Raw genomic sequence first — 15000 nt, 5'->3', positions numbered from 1 at the left:
CGTTTAAAATGGTGGGTAAAAACCGACAAAAACAAAGCTTCTAGAATGGATGGAAACAATTTGAAGCGGTGCTTTGGTGTACTGGTAGCACATCTCACATGTTCGCAGAAAATGTAAATTCGAGTCCCATGGCAACCTTTGACAATTTCCCTCCAAAAGGTTTTTTAATCCAATATTCCATATTCATACGTGTGAGGCGGGGGAGCGGGGAATGTAAATATGATACACATATGCATAAACATATATAATATATTTTGTATTTTTTAAATGGCTTCATTCATTGGTCTTTGGCAACGCTAGAGCACTGCTTCTTCAACAGTTTAGTCGACCAATATCCATCCGGGTACTTGTCCAAGCGCTACTTACATAAAGTGACACAATAACAAAAATAAAAGTAGCCGTTTTAAACTACAAACACAGAGACACACACAACAACATTATTAAGAAGATTACGTCAGTGCTAGGCTGCCCCCACCAATGCCAGGAGCTCTTGGTTTGACCTGTTTTGAGTGATCTGTCCTTTATTTTCAAAAATGAAAAACACACTCTCTCTTATGCACTGAAACAATGGAGGATGCATTTGTGTCGGCGACTGGAGATTCGCAGAGGCTCCCCTTCCTATTACACTCTCAGCACATGGAAACTGCAGAAGTGGCGGCATTTAACTGTGTCAGATGCTCGCGATACCCTGATTACGGCAACCAAAGTTTCGACGTCTATTTTAGGTTTGAAGAAGTTCGAATCTTGACCTGTGCTGAACTTGAATGCATTTTGAGGAAGGGCTTCACTGGCTGACCAGCCCCACCCTCTCATATTTCATTTCCTGGAAGGGTGACAAGGTTGGTAGACGACTGGGACTAAATCAGTGATGATGTGGGATGGCCAGGGTTATCTCTATGTGGCTCACTGTATCCTTAGCTGGGCGTCTCGCAACGACGTTGTTGAATGCCACCTTTCTACTGACTAACAATATTTACATTCGTCTTGGTTATATATACAGAATATTGGATGATTATTGGCTCTCCTGTGACATGGTAAGGTCTCCAGAAACCCCCTTAGTTACCAATCAGGTTTAGTCGCTGACAAGCTAACCACCGAACAGATTGTACTGGGTCTTACCAGTACAAACTGACTCAGTGACCTCTAGAAACCACCCATCCGTATTAAAACAAACAAACAAAAAAATAGGCTAAGACACATTGGATAATGTAACCCTAGATACTCTTAGGACTACATTGAGTGGAATGACTATGCTTGGAGTGCTTTGATTGTGACTTTGTAAGGGTCACGGCTGAGTTGTGTTACACAACAACCGTAACATCTATCATCGACATGTTGGAGGACAAGACCTGATATCAAAAATAGCTGTTTAATGATGTCAATAGTAGTGATATATCAGGGGCTTCCATGCTATACACACACATATATTAACATAGGTTAAATATAGCTGTGTTCCGTGTTAATGGATCTGTGAATATCATGAATATATTGGGGTCCAACTATGCACACGTACATTAACATATCCAGTTTAACAATTGGTATGACATCACTGTCGGAGGAGCGATACTGTGTAGAGGTGTTCTGGTAGTCGTTATGTTATTAACTGTTATATGAAGATGGTGGTGGTGGAGGTGGCGGTGGTGGTGGTGGTCGTCGTCGCCGTCGTAGTGTGAGTGTGGTGGTGGTGGCGGTGTGTGTGTGTGTGTGTGTGTGTGTGTGTGTGTGTGTGTGTGTGTGTGTGTGTGTGTGTGTGTTGCGCTTGGTAGTAATGTCATTATTTCAGAGTCTCCCAGCTTTAGGGTGGTGGGGGATGGTCACCTGGTCCAAATATTTGCACCTGAGTGGACATCAGAAGGGGTGAGGGTAATGGGAGGGGGGATGAAGCCCACCGCTCAACAACACGAACGGTCACTCCCTCACAGATTCTCTCTATCAAAATCCATTCACGATCCTTTGGTCGAACCCACCAAGGTGACGCACACCAGGATCGATCTTGAAACCATGTAGGTATGAAAAGAAATTGTTAACCGCAGTCATATCCGTTACAGCGTGCGGTAGTTGTGGTTACTGTTGGAGTGGTAGGGAGTGTTGTTGTTGTTGTTGTTGTAGTGATGCAGGTTGCTGTGCAGGTAGTGGTGGTTGTTGCTATCCTCGTGGTGGTTGTATTGCTGTATTGGTTGTAGTGTGCAGGTTGTGGCGGTATGTGGTTGCGGTGTTGGTGTTGGTGGTGATGGCGGCAGCGGTGGTGGTGGTGGCGGTGGTGGTGGTGTTGTTGTTGTTGTTGTCGTTGTTGTTGTTGGTGGTGGTGGTAATAGTGGTGCTATGGTTATTGGTGTTATCACCAAGGAGACACATAAACAATAATGATGATGATGATGATGATGATAATGATATGGTGGTGCTGACCCTCCCTCCCGCCCCATCTCCTAGTGTTCTGTTAAAGAGCATTACACGTGTGGTGTCTTTTATTGGCACAGACAACACCAGGAACTACTGCGTACAGTGGAATTGGTAAACCATTCCTGGTGCCAGCTCACGTGTTCGAAACCATGTCAAAGTTTTCCGCTAAGCCAAACCACCCTGGGTACCTCCGCAGGTACAGTGACGAAAAAGGTGTTACTGGGATATTAGACATTCATAACAAAGAACGGAATGTGTGATGTGCATGCCTTTCCCACACGAAACTATCAAGCGCCTCTTTGTTTTCGACAGCAACGTACAATGTTTTGATATATACATACCCACACACGCATACACATACATGCATACATACATACATACATATATACATACATGCACACATAAATACATACATGCATACATACATACATACATGCATACATACATACATACATACATGTATGTCCGTGTATATAAGTATATATATATATGTGTGTGTGTGTGTGTGTATACACACACATACATGTATATACACACACATGTATATATATACACACACACACACTCACACATATATACATATATATATACATATATATGTACACATATACGTAGAGAGAGAGAGAGAGACAGAGAGAGAGAGAGAGTGAGAGAGAGAGAGAGAGACGTACAATCATACAAACACATATTTACATACATACATACAAACATGATTACTTACAGACAAACAAAAGACAAACGTATATACACATACGTACAGACAGTGACAAACACACATTCACACACAACATACACTCCTATATATATATATATATATATATGTGTGTGTGTGTGTGTGTGTGTGTGTGTATATAAAACGCACCCGTATACAAACATCACAGAACACACAGAACAGACAGACAGACAGACAGGCAGATAGAGAGATAGATAGAGAGATAGAGAGATGATTGGATGGATGGACAGACAGACAGGCAGGGAGACAGACAGACATGAACATACACACACACCCAAGCACACACGTGTACGTGCACACTTACGTACGCATACACACACGGCTTTAAAACAAATATTTGTACATCTATCAATAATTATTATCATTAATATCATCACCACCACCACCGTCATCACCATCACCATCATCATTATCATCATCATCATCAGCATCATCATAATAATAATAATAATAATAACAATGCGGTTAGAAGAATCGTCGCTGAAAAGCATGAGTGTGAAGGAAACATTGCGATAGAGAGATGGAAATAGAAAAAATTCCGAAGCTTACCGTTTGCAACAGTTGTGTTGTTGAGTTGGCCAACCAGCAGCATTACACTTGCCGTCTCTCGCCGTTTTACTGCTTTCCCTCTCTCTCTCTCTCTCTCTCTCTCTCACTCACTCACTCTCACTTTTTCTTGCTCTCTCTCTCTCTCTCTCTCTACTTCTCTCTCACTCTCTACTTCTCTCTCCCTCTGTCTCTCTCTCTCTCACTCCACTGCCTGACCGGTTGCTCTGCTCCAAGTTTCCTCTCCCTCACTCACAAGCACAACCTCACTCTTCTTATCCGCCTTGCTCTCCATCATTGTTATCCACGCGTTCTCACTCTCCCTTCTCCTCCGCAACATTCGCACCGTTTCGTTTCATTCAGTACACACAGACACACATACACACACACACACAAGCACACACACAAGCAAACACACAAACACAAACACACACAAACACACACGCACACACACACACAGAGGCATACACAGTCTCACACACAGCACACAGACACATACACACACATGCATACACACACAAACGCACACGCAGACAAACATACACACACAAACACACAAACACACACAAACGCACACACACACACACAGTCTCTCTCTCTCTCGCACTTATACACATGCACACACGCACACATACTCATACACAGGTGCACACTCACATACAAGTACTCTCACACATATACACGCATACACACACACACACACACATAAAGTACACAGGAATACAAGCACACCTGAACAGCCTCTCACTCTCACTCTCACTCTCACTCATCCCCACAGTCAGACTCTTTACTACACACACGCACCTTACTCTCCTCATTACGCCCTTCCTCTCCATTTCTTCGCTGCTGTCTTCTTTCTTTCATTTCATTCTCACCTTTACTTTCTTCATAACTCTTCCATCAAATGAAGTTTGCACTTTCTTTGCAATGCCCCCCCTCTCCCTCTCTCTCTCCCTCTACTCCACTCTCCCTTTCTCTCACCTGTCTCTTCTCTCTCTCTCTCTCTGCATCTTCTCTCTTCCTTTAGTTTTTATGTCATTGCTTTCTTTACACTCGCACACACACACACACACACACACACACACACATACACACACGTACGTATGTATGCCTACACACATATACACGGATACACATACACAAACACACACGCACATATATACATATACATACACAAAGGCTCACATGGATTCTCTCTCTCTCTCTCTCTCTCTCTCTCTCTTTCTCACTCCCTCTTCCCTTACCTTCCTCATCTCATTCTCTCTCTCTCCCCCTCCTTCTCCCCCTCTGTAGCATCACATATTCAACCCACTAAATGTAAACATTCATTTATATACATATATATGCACCACACGCATATGCATACGTGCACATACATACACGCCTGCACAAACACACACATACATACATATATATATGTGTGTGCATAAATATGAGCATGCTTATGTATACAAAACATACATATATGTGAGAATGCAGTGGATGCATATATACACTTATATATATATGCTTCTTGCTCAATGCAGTGCCCCAGCATGGCCGCAATCGAATGACCGAAACTAGTAAAAGATAAAAAATGCTTACATACAAACGCGCGCACATACACACACATGTATATGCACATATTTTATATAAGTGAATATACACATACATACATGAAATAATTTAATCAGCGAATGAAAGGAACGGAAGAAGGAGCAATGCACTACATATGTTTCAAAAATGATGGGCTCTGTTTTATTTATCATTGAAGTTCTTACATAATTTTACCATACATCTCATCGTCCGGTATAACTACTTTGTCTTACACAATACATTTTTTAAACAAATATAGTACTTCTTCTTCCTTTCATTTCACTCACTCGTTTAATTCATTTCATTAAAGCATACTAAGCAACGAAAGTATCTTTCGCACTGGGGTTGTGTAGCATATATCACCTTAGTAAGATTAAGGTTATAATTTTGATATGGTACAAAACGTATTTGATACATGGATAATTCAATTATCACTTTCTTCTTATTTTCTACCCAAGCCTGCATGCGAAAGACACAAATGGAAGACAAAACAAAACAATTTTTATAAAAAAAATATATATCACTTAAAATTTCAACAAAGGATAAAAAAATGAACTTTCCAAATTATAGGAGGATTAATTTTACAATTTCTTTAAAGGACAGTATACACTTGAATATTTTTAATATTTTAAATATTTTTTAATATTTTAATTAATATTACATATACCATTCGTTCTTAACACATAGACTATAAATCCATTCATCTACGAAGAGCGGAATTATTGATAGTATGCTGATCTTTTGATTACATTGTGATTACAATAATATCCGCGAAACGATCGTCAGATGAACATATGAAACAACAACAGCAACTACTAGTACTACCACCACCACTAAGAAGAAGAAGAAGAAGAAGAAGAAGAAGAAGAAGAAGAAGAAGAAGAAGAAGAAGAAGAAGAAGAAGAAGAAGAAGAAGAAGAAGAAGAAGAAGAAGAAGAAGAAGAAGAATGCCAACAATTTTGAGGCAGTTTGTCGATAACCCTAACCCCAATAATAGACTCGTCTTTATTATATCGATTCGGTGATGTTGAAAGGCAGCGCTGATATGGAGGACGGGTTGAAGCTTTGCATGCTGCTTATTGCACTTGGCAACATGAGAGATTCATCAGACCTGCTGACCGGAAACAGGTCTGATGATGAATGGCCGGAAGTACATGGCATCTTTACTAATGCAAGTAAAATACAGTCCTTGTCAGTTTGGTCGTGAGAAACCCGAAACGAAATGGGAAAAACCTATTCTGAAGGTGAAGGAGTTAACTCTCCGTGAACGATTCTAGCTTTGTCCGAAAAGGGTCAGTTTGCGTATGTTTGCTTTTATTTATTTTTGCCTTTCTCTAATCGGGAAACATATTTCCATGTGATAAAGATGTTAGTGAATATCGCAAAACCCTGCAAAGAAGCAGGATTCTGAAGTAGGCCTAACGGTGAGTGCTCTCTAGATGGTCGATGCAATAGTGGAGCTGTGGTTTACGGAGCAGAGACGGTGTGCATCGACAGTAACAACAGTAGTAACGATATGACACACACGGAAATATGTTGGAGCAATGGAGGTCCCAATAAGCGGGGACGTCATACGAATTCTACTGGAAGCTGCTGAAACAAACCTGAGCTATACTCTACAAAAGCAGACGGTTCAAACATTGTTTGGCCGAGAAGACAATGATCGTAAAACATTCGCACAAACCGAGTGCCTTCTTAGATTCTAAAAGTGAAATATTCAGCCGTCATGGCAGAAAACTCATTTTGGAAACGTAGCCTTCCCCTTGTACGGAATAAAGAAAAGGTATAGAGTACACAAACCCATTTTGGATACAACCTATATCGTTCAAGAAAAGATGACTCCTTTACTACAAGGCATTTCCGTTTTTTCGCCACTAAACTAACCGAGACTATATATATTCACCTCCGTTAGTAAAGAGGTTATGCACATCCAGCCAGCAGGTCTGAAGAACTGTCTATATTGCCAAGTGAAATAGTAAACGTGAAACCAATAGTAACTTTCTGACCGGTTATATGCCATGAAAATACACGACTACAATATATATATATATATATATATATATATATATATATATATATATATATATATATATATATATATCGATCTAACTGTCAATCTATCAATTCATCTATCTATCTACCTATCTACCAACGTACCTACCTACATATATAAATTACAATATGTATATATTTTTATTCTTACGTTTGTAGAAATAAATATTCTTGTATTTTTCTATTATTCAATTGATTTTTAATGATAATTAAATAAACGTTTTTAGATTTAAATAGTATAGCTTTAACTATTACACCAGTTAAATATGTACTAATTTTATCTTCATTATTGTTTTAAACTTAAACTTCGTTCAAATTGTATTTAAAACAAAGATAATTTAAAACAATGATAATTTATGTAAGCTGTTTTTTGTATATAATATACATGTTATTATAATGGAGGAAGGGAGGATTATTGAATGGTTATTATTTTGATATTTTTAATAATTTTTCTATCTTTATAAAATAAGTATTTCATATTAATTCATTTGGTACTTATTGTTGGTTGAGATATATATATCTAATTATTGTTCTACTTAAGATCTGACGATTAGCTATATTTTTGAATAGAATTTAATTTTCGATAATTTCAATTGATTTTAATCGATTTAAATTTCCTTTCTATTTGAAAATTAGTTATGAAACACGTGTAATCATTTTATTATATTTATTTTATGATATTTACTTTGCTTTATATTATACTCATTTATTGTGCTTTTAATTGTTAATTTTTCTATATGTGATAGTGGATTTTCATCGATGAGTTCTTGAAACTTGGTTATTTTCCCTAAAACTATATATTTTATATATATATATATTTATATCGTTGGAATTTACAAAAAAAAGGACGGAGACGGGTGTGTAAACAACAAACAGATGTATTAGTTTAACGATCGGGAAGTGAGAAAGCCTTTTAAATTTCGATCCAACGCTCTTCAACAGAAAAGAAAATAGAAATAAACAGAGAGAGAAAATAAAAAAAGGTTTAGTGGTTAGCGATCAATCATCGCGAGTATATATATATATATATATATATATATATATATATATATATATATATATCTATGAGGCAAATAAGAAAATGGAGAGGATAATCAATGTATAAACGTCAGCCTGTAGACGTTCATTTATATCTATTCATTAATTGATTAACATCGTATGTATTAGTCAAAATAAACAAATGAAATAAGCAAATAAACAAGTAATTAAATGGATGATGTTTGTCGATTGATTATCCTCTCCATTTTCTTACTTGCCAATTAAATTCTGGGTAAATTTCTGTCTTTCCCCCACTCACACTTATTATTCAATTGCGTTATTGCCCTGCAATAGTAAGCACTTCGATATAAATACGTAGGTGTACATCCAGTAGTATATTGGATATATATTATCCCTTAGATGGTTGCTAAACCGCTAACTCAGAAAGACACAGATATATATATATATATATATATATATATATATATATATATATATATATATATATATATATATATATATATATATATATCTGTATTTTTAGCTCAGAGCAGTGGCCATGCTAGAGCACCACCGTTTCGCTTCACTGATATTACTGAGAACCTCTTCCAAAATATGGCACTTGGTGAAGAATGGAGTTTGATGCAGCTACACTCATTTGAACCTCTTGCCGTGAGGTAGGTTCATCTGGGATTCTCGACAGGAAGAGGTCCAGCCTTGATTTAACAACGCCTACATCTACTTTGTGCAGGTTCTTCAGGCTCTTTGGGAGAATATTAAATAGCTGTAACTAGTCCTGAAGCGCGAAGGCGTTGCTGGGATCTTTGGCACTATGCAGTGTCGTCCCGTTCTGGCATTGGTGCAGCTTTCAATGCCAAAATTTGGCACAATTCCTTCTAGGATCTTCCAGATGTATATTACTGCATACCTCTCCCGCCTTCTCTCCAGGGAGTAGAGTCTTAGCTGTTTCAGCCTTTCCCAGTAGCTGAGCCATTGCAATGAGACGATCTTCTTTGTGAAGCTTCGCTGGATTGCTTCAAGGTCCGCTGTTAATTTTGCACAGTTGGGTGACCATAGCTAGAAGCAGTAATATATATATATATACTCAAACACACACATAGACACACGTGTATTAGAACACTAGTGGGTTGGGATTCACTACGTTTCATGAAAAAAAAAGCCGTTTCTTCAGGAGAATAAAATTTTAAAATATATTTTAACATTTTAGATTTGGGTTATAAAGAATGTATCATGACACCCTCGTCCCGGTACGATGGGGTATATGTACCCTAAGTATTTTTTCTAAATAGATATTCATATTAACATCTTTGGTTTCTCTTCGGTAAAGACAACTTGTTTTCGATATCATTGATATTATTTCATTGCATCTTTATATTTTATGTTTAATCTTGCGGCCCTTCTAAATCCGTCTAATTTTCTGCACCTTGGTATTTAAATCCATAGAAACAGCTGTAGGGAACCTCAACCAATTTCTGTTTTTACATCATGTTTGAAACCCCCGCTACGTTAGGACCCCGATCTTACACTGGACCGTGAAACTGAAGACCAGAGTTCACCTGTATATGACTTTACGTATGCATGTATTTTTATATCAATGTGTAAATGGTAAGCCAAGTCCATATATGCATTGATATATGCGTGAGCGTCCGTATCTACAGTTTATACATGAATATGCTATTCTCTGCCCTAAATTGGTGTCTTTATTATTAAAATACCTCGATTCAATTGGATCCCGCACATCATTATGCCCGGCGACATTTAAACTCAAAGCGTAAAGACGGACTAAATGCCGCTAAGCATTTTGCCCGGAGAGGTAAAGATTCTGCCAAAATCACCAGAAAAGAATATTATAAATGACGGGAGGTCAATTAAAAGGCGATCAAAGATAAGAAAATGGAAAATGTGAAATACAAGTCGAACGAAAGATTGAAATAAATAGGCGGATAGGTAGATAGATGGATAAAGAGATGGGTAGATAGATAGATAGATAGATAGATAGATAGATAGATAGATAGATAGATAGATAGATAGATAGATAGATAGACAGACAGACAGAGATGTGAAAAAATATTGTCAGACATATTAACATGAAGAAACATTAATCCTGAAACTAGGGAAAAAAACGGATTATTAAAGTGTTATGTGTTGCCGAGTCAACTGTATGGAGCAGAAAAATGGACATTAACAAATGATTGGAAGTCTTTGAGATGTCGGTATAGAGAAAAGGTTTGAGAATATCATGGACACAACGCAAAACCAATGAGGAAGAATTAAGAATGGCAAAACTGAAAGAATTTTATTAGACAACATCAAAGAGAGAAAAGTAAAAATATTTCGGAGATTTAATTAGGAAAAAATGTATTATGGAGTTTGTTAAGAAGGCAAGAATTAATGGGGAGAGAGAAAGAGAGAGACATACAGATAGACAGACAGACAGAGACATACAGATAGACAGACAGACAGAGACATACAGATAGACAGACAGACAGAGACAGAGAGAGAGAGAGAGGGGAGGAAAGAAAAAAGAAATATATGGATGGAGGGGAAGAGTTGATATCCATAAGGTTTGAGATAGAGTGGAATTTATGTATAAGGAGGACAGCACAAGAAAGACTGACTTGGTGCGATATGGTGGTGAAACAGATGAAAGCAGACGACACCTGATGATGTGTTGCTGTTGTTCGTGTTCTTGCTGTTAATGAGTAGCAGTTTGCATCAAAGATAAAAATGAATGCACGCACACACACATATACACACACACATACATACACACACATACACACACATACACAAGCACATTTACACATACATACATACACATACTCACATATTCACATACACACACACACACACACACACACATACACACACACACACACACATACACATGCGCGCAGGGAACGACCAGATATTTATACAGACATAAAAGATCAGTGCTGAAATCCCTAGCCGTAGACGAATCTTTCGCCTCTCCTCAACAAGCGAATCCCTCGCTGCGTAAGTCTGCAGAGAAAAACAGACTTTAAACAACAACAGACGAGATTCTAACAAAGTCAGAGACCAAGTCATAGCCACGAATACAGCCTAATCAATGCATTAGATACCAATGACCATTCGATACCAAACTCACATAAAGTATATTACACATACATACATACATACATACATACATACATACATACATACATATATATATATACATATGTATGTAAATATGTATATATATATGCATATATATAAATATATACACACACACATATATATATATGCGTGCGTGCACGTGCGTGTGAATATGTATGTGCTGTATATATATATATATATATATATATATATATATATATATATATATATATATATGTACACACACGCATACATGCATATATATACACATATGCATATATACATATATATATATACATATACATATACTACCTATATATATATTATATATATTATATATATATATATAAATATATATATATACACAGACACACACACACACACACATACGAGATATGAAATATATGACCACCATATCAAAAGCTAATAAAACAGAACAGAAAATGGATTAGACTAAACCAATAAATTAATCGTAATTTCTTCTCCCAGTGAACTCAGACGCCCTTAATCACTGACCGCCCCCCCCCCCCCGCAGTAAATACGATCGACTATAAACATCAGCCTGATGCACAAATTGTATTCTTCCAATGTTTTGTGCTAATTTTATATCGAGGTACGCAATGTAAAATCTTCCTCATAATTTTTGCTCCGAGCTGGTTTTTGTAGCAACAACAGATGCGGTTGCAGCTTATCTTTACTATCTCAAGAGAGACCCATGAACCATAGTCCTTATCGTTGCATTATGGTTGCCATAGAAATCGGAAATGGCATGTTTCCTTCAAGGTATGTTGACTCTTGCTTATTGTAACCTTGTGTAGGAACCCGCCCAACTGATGTTTTGGCGGAGTTTGTTGCTTTCGACTCCATATATCAGCACAGTCCATTTCGTTGCTCTGAAGAATCCTATATTAACATTAATAATAGACTACAAAACACATCTCCTCAAATAACAAACTACAATCATGTCAACCCGACTACGAGCAGCAAAGGGCCGCGCTAATTTATAGATGTCATTGAATGTATGAAGGTAAACTTTTCATTTTCAACTGTAACATTCGTTTCAAATTTTGGCACAAGGCCAGCAATTTCAGGTGGGGAGTAAGACGATTACATCAACCCCAGTGCTCAACTGGTACGTATTTTATCGACCCCGAAAATATAAAAGGCAAGTCGACCTTGGCGGAATTTGAACTCAGAACGTAAAGACGGACGAAATGCCGCTAAGCATTTTGCTCTGAGCACTGTAACGACTCTGCCAGTTCACCGCCTTTTTTCCAACTGTTGGTCTTAGGAATGCAATACTCCGTTGACAGCATAACATGTACCTTCATCAGGGAGCAATTGGAATATACTACAACACATACACACAACAGGAAACTAGACAGAAGCACATTAGAGGATAACACATCTAGACTAAATTGAATTACCCACAAAATTAGATGATTAATGATGAAAATAACACCCATAACACAATAATAACCACACAGTCTTTATACATTAGTCACAACAATAAACAGCTGACTTGCAGAAACTCTAATGGTCGATATTTCAATTTCTGGTGGTAATTGTCTGCTCCAATCACACCGGTCTTACCTACATTAATAATACAAAAATGTACCTTTACTGTCATAAACAAACTGAATATATACACACATATATATACATACATACAGGCACGCGCACACACATATATATAGATAGGTATATATATATATATATATATATATATATATATATATATATGCGTGTGTGTGTGTGTGCCTGTATGTATGTATATGTTTGTATATATTCAATTTGTTTACAACAGCAAAGGTACGTTATTGTATTATTAATATAGGTAAGACCAATGTGTGTGTGTGTGTGTGTGTATGCATTTGTGTATGTGTAAGTATACTGAAAAAGATTAAGAGGTTTCACACAAATTTCTATTAAAAAAAAAAACAGAAAGAAAATATGAGAATTTGATGGTGAATAATAAAAAAGAAAACATTTTTTATCAAAATATGCCACCAGTTTCAATGGTTTTATAAGACGATAAATTGAAGAAGAGAAACTACTGAAATAAACTTTCACGTCTCCTCTGGAAGTTTAGATGCTTTCTTACCAAATTCACAGGGTCTGTCTAATGATGTTTATACTGTAAAGACGAACACACACACACACACACACACACACATATATATATATATATTCTTTTCTACTCTAGGCACAAGGCTCGAAATTTTAGGGGACGGGACCCAATCGATTAAATCGATACCAGTGCGTAACTGGTACTTAATTTATTGACACCCGAAAGGATGAAAGGCAAAATCGACCTCGGCGAAATTTGAACTCAGAACGTAAAGACAGACGAAATACCGTTAAGCATTTCACCCGGTGTGCTACCGTTTCTGCCAGCTCGCCGCCTTAGACGCACACACACACACACACACACACACACACACACACACACACACACACACATATATATATATATGTATATATATTCCACAGCTGAGATCCAGAGATTCTCAGCATAGAAGACACTTAGTAGAGCTCAAAGAATTCAAACTTAGATTCCAATGTCTTTACAGGGGAACGTTTCCCCGGGGTAAGGAAAGGCTACAAGAGGAATGAAGTCGAGCTGATATGGAGGCAATTATGGGGATTGTGTATATGGTAGATATAGTTCATCACAATATGCAGCTGTAATGGAATCAATCAACATTGGATAAATCGAGCGTCCATCTTTGAACTTCTCTTCATTGAGGTCTAAAATGTAAGATCTTTTGTACCTTGATGACGGAGGCTCGACTTATCCAATATTGATTGCTTCCATTACTCAGTGTAAGCTGGATCTATTGATATGAATACCTATATATTTAATACTTAAATATTCATCGTCTGCAAGTCTCCATTCTTTGCTTTCTCTCGTTTTGCATGTATTCATATATACATATTTTGTATTTCATACTCAAATTGTTATATTTAATATATATAATTTGTTTATCCGCATAATTGCCTCCATACATACACACGCCCGCGTATATAGATAGATAGATAGATAGATAGATAGATAGATAGATAGATAGATAGATAGATAGATAGATAGATAGATAGATAGATGGATAGAGAATATTGAAAGATCGATAGATGTAGGGGAATTCCATCCACGTTTCGTAGTTCGCCATCTCAACGGCTCCGTTATAGGATCCAGTGGGTAAAGACATCATCAAAAGGAACCACGTCCGGTTTCGGCCCCTACTCTTCTACCGTTTTAGATGTCGTGCCACCCACCTTCGGAGTGCTTTTCTTCTTTCTCCTTTTTTTTCTGTTGATCTTTGGTTTCTTCGATGCAGCGTCAACGAATGTCAGCGGGCAAATGACCATCCTGCCAAATTTCCCCTTAAATACTCGCCGGTAGGCTCCAGCAGCCAGCAGCAGCTATCTGTCACGTGACACTGTCTAAGCTTCAACCGACCAATGATGGGGAAGAGTGCATAGTTTTAGCCCGCACCCTCTCTAAACTTGCCTTCCAATAGTGTCGTGTTAGTTTCAGTTCCAGCAGCCAGAGCTGACCAGCTGTTTGGTGGTAC

The 15000-nt window shown here is 37.6% G+C and overlaps 1 protein-coding gene across 4 annotated transcripts in view; it reads right to left on the bottom strand.

The window, feature by feature from the left end:
• Window positions 1-3787, bottom strand: part of LOC106870014 (uncharacterized) — a 449496-nt gene extending 445709 nt beyond the window's left edge. For all 4 annotated transcript variants that reach the window (XM_089350168.1, XM_052966859.2, XM_089350167.1 and 1 more), the window contains exon 1: window positions 3683-3787. The gene's annotated coding sequence lies outside the window, so the exon portion shown is untranslated. The remainder of the gene's footprint in view (window positions 1-3682) is intronic.
• Between the last annotated feature and the right edge of the window lie 11213 nt (window positions 3788-15000).

This window comes from Octopus bimaculoides, chromosome 4 (assembly GCF_046866305.1).
Source record: "Octopus bimaculoides isolate indiv1 chromosome 4, ASM4686630v1, whole genome shotgun sequence".
NCBI lineage: Eukaryota > Metazoa > Mollusca > Cephalopoda > Octopoda > Octopodidae > Octopus > Octopus bimaculoides.
The sequence above is the reverse complement of the archived record's forward strand: the minus strand, read 5'-3'. Positions and strand labels throughout refer to the sequence as shown.